We start from the raw sequence: 3,966 nt of genomic DNA on the forward strand, positions 1-3,966 counted from the left end.
ATGCTCTTAGCAAACTCATCAGATAATTCAGATTTCTTGTTTAAATAAAAATCTAAATTAGAACTGTTTGAAAAACTTTGTAGTGTATCTGTTCCAGTTGACTTAACAAAATTAATCTTCTTAGCTTGCTTTAAAAATTGTTGTGCCTTAGTCAATGGATCAGATGAGATTGATGCTTTCGCTTGAGCATACACACGTTCAAGTTCACGAACCTTGGAAGTTTCATTGTAAAACACACTCTCAATTAGCTCAGGCTTAATGATACTAATTGGAATATCTTTTTCAGTGAACATTGTGTCCATTCCTTTTAACTTAAAAACTCTAGCAGCAGATGGCTTAGAACTAGAAGGATTAATGAAACGCATTAATCCTCATCAGAAATTTTCGGTTTAACTGACTTCTTTGCCTTCATAGAGTTCACTTTCTTTGAATTTTCCTTTTTCTCTTGAAGTTTGTGTGAACCATACACTGCTTCCTCAAATTCGTGAGGTTCGCACAGAATATGATTAGAACTGGGAATGTTCTTATTCTTGTGTATAATCTCTGGTTCAAACACATCCTCAATAATGACCTCGTCATTGTGTTCAACATACACCTTTTTGCTTTGACATGAGATTTTTGAGGAGCAACTTGGGGTTTAACAATTTCAGGTTTAACCATTTTAGGTTTCTCAGAAATCACAGATTCCTTTTGAATCAAATCCTCTTCTTTTCTTGCAAAAGGATTAATTTTATAATCATTATGAAAAGGTGGCGGAATTTCAACAAAACCAATACCTTTCTTAGAATCTTTTTGTTTTCCAGAAACTTCAATAATTTCATTTAATAAAAAAGAAGAATTTCGAAATTTACCCAACTTGTTCTTCAACTCAAGAACCTCATTCTCAAGCTCAGTTATTTTAGAACGATGTTTCAAGATTTCCTGAAACTTTTGGTCATTAATGGTCATTTTCACAGATAACTCAGCTTTGAGATCATGATTACTTGTCGACAATGCTTCAATCTTTTCTCGAGATTTCATTTGAGACTCAAGAGATTGTCGATAAGTGTCCTTAAGAGAAGCAATTTCTCTTATAAGATTATCATATTGATTTTTCAAAGCTTCTAACTTAGAGTTATTAGATTCACAGTCAACACATGATGCTTTAACAAATGAAGTAGAAAAGATAGAATTACTAACCTCATTAATCTTAGCCATGCAAGCAAACATTGATTCAGAAGACTTGTCGCAAGAATCATCAGAATCAGATCCAGAATCATTATCTGAAGACATCACACTAGCAGTAGCATCTTGACAATCTTCATGTAACCCAAACATAGCTAAATTTGCTTGAACATCATTGCACAATAGCCTTTGAGACCAATCAGTTCCATCTGCTAACATCGCTTGTGTTGTAGAAGTAGACGGTTTCTTTTCAGCATCACTTCCTCGTGGTGAAGAAGCATTTTGACTTTGACCACGAGGTCCAGTGTATTCTTTTCTTGGTTTGTCACATTCCTTCGCGAAATGCCCGAATTCTTGACAATTATAACACTTCACCTTCAATTTGTCAAAACCCAACTTCTTGTTTAATGCTGGAAGATCTTTTCCAGTTCTCTACATGAATCTTTTAACCTTTCGAACGATCATGGCCATATTCCATTTCAAATCCATGATCTCTAGATCATCCGAATCTATTTGATCATAATCCTCATCTGTTAACTCACTCGTGGCAATTTTACTACTCACTAGGTTTTCATATGAAGACATAAATGCCGTCAGAAAAGCAAAGTTTTGCTTAGCTTCCTTCATATTCACACTAGGAGGTGTAACAAACTTTTGGATCATTAAATAAAGCAGATTCTTTTTCACTTGCGGCATGAGTTAGAAAAGCAGTGATAGGTGAGATTGTTGAACTCAGAGGCATACTTCCACCATAGAAAGCCGGATCTTGATTTTCTTTTGAAGACTTTTGACACTTAAGATCATATTCTCTTGCTTCGATCTTTTGTAGGAACTCAAGTGCTGTTAAATCTTCATTCAGAAAATAATCATTCTCTTTCAAAACCATGAGAAATGTTGAATAGGAACTAGGAAGCACACTCTTGATAGTGTCAATTTTATCTCTTTCAGAAATTTCCATTCTCATTTTATTCATTTCAGCAATCAAATGACTAAATCTGGTAGTCATTTCTTCAACTGTTTCTCCTTTTAATAAATTAAAGTTTCGAAATTGAAACTTGAACATCACTTTCTTACTCTCAGCTGTGTTTCCCATGCTTCTCATACGCAGATGTTGAAACAAAGATGCACATCTCTTGATACTTCCAACTTGATGAAAAATATTCTCTGGTAAAGCCATAGTCAATGTAGAATATGCTTTTATCTCAATTTCTAAAGCTTTCTTCTCTTCTTGTGAGTATTGAGAGACAGCTTTAGGAGTATACCCAACAGTATCATCACCAATCATTGGTGCAACATAAACCTCATCCAGACAATATGAACAGTCAGGATGAACAGATCCCAAATGTGCACGAAACCGAGGTTCCCATTTGGCGAAGTCACTGAATTTCATCAATCTTGGACATTTAGAATGTGAACCAATCTCGGTATCAAGTTGCAACATCTGTTGCATCAACATATTTTGAGACGCCAATGCATACATACCAGCCATCTTTGAAAATAAACTAGTAATAAAATATCTTAACGAATCAGTGAACAATAGTAGCGAATTGTGAATAGTTGTAGCGAATCAAGACTTAACGAATCAAGTCTTAACGAATCAAGTCTTAACGAATGAGGAGAATAGGTTAACGAATCAAAAGTCAACTAAGCGAGTCAACCTTAACGAATCACAACTAAGTTTAACGAATCACCCAAATGGCGAAACAGATAACGAATGTGATAAAGGCTTAACGAATCACAAGTCAACTTAACGAATTGACTAAACGAATTGAGCAAGTCAACTTAACGAATTGATCAAGCGAATTGACCAAGTCAACTTAATGAATTGATCAAGCGAATTGACCAAGTCAACTTAACGAATTGATCAAGCGAATTGACCAAGTCAACTTAACGAATTGATCAAGCGAATTGACCAAGTCAACTTAACGAATTACTTAGGAATGCTTAGCGAATTAAGATAACGAATCAACTACAGTTGATAACGAATCAACACTATAGCGAATTATAATATAACGAATCAGGTTGTTACAACCGTTTGTAACAAACTTGATTCCTTTCTGCCACGTGGCAAAAAGTTGTTATGGCACAAATTCTAAGACTAACACGTGTCAAACGAATCAGTTATCTAGTTAACGAACTAGATAACACGAATTGATTAACTCACACGAATCAGCTAGCGAACTGATTAGCGAATGACAAGAATTGATAGCGAATCAAATTAAAGACATAGCGAATCGCCTAAAATTTTATAACGAACCGCATTCATCTTCAAATCTTCAAACATTCAAGAACAAATTTCCAGAAATATGAAGATCAAACCCAGAAATATATCAATTCCATATCTGTAATTCACACACAATTCTTAACCAAACTCAACACATAATATACCAAAATGCTCGTAATCGCAAAGCGAATTCAATCCAGCACAACTCGTAACCGATTAACACCATACACGAACCAATTTCGACCAAAATCAAACCCCTGTTCACGGACTTAAACCGAAAGCACAATACACATTCCAAATCCAATTCACACTCCAATTCCACACAATTGAACCTCAATAATACCTTAACTAAACCAAAATCACTCTAATCCATCCATATTCAATCCAAATCAACTCAAATTAATTCAATTTCAATCCAAACAGAAAAATAACACAAAACTATAATAATAACAATCAAAACCAAGTGAATTGAGCCCCGAAAGCTCTGATACCACTTGTTTGATCCCCTGACTTACACTCGTTCTAATCAACAACTCAGATCTAATCCAGATCTATATGTTGATATTATTTAAATGGAT

The sequence above is a fragment of the Bidens hawaiensis genome, unplaced genomic scaffold (genome assembly GCF_021521415.1).
Source record: "Bidens hawaiensis isolate Kalapana, Puna unplaced genomic scaffold, B.hawaiensis_p1.1 tig00046964_1, whole genome shotgun sequence".
NCBI classification, from domain to species: Eukaryota; Viridiplantae; Streptophyta; class Magnoliopsida; order Asterales; family Asteraceae; genus Bidens; species Bidens hawaiensis.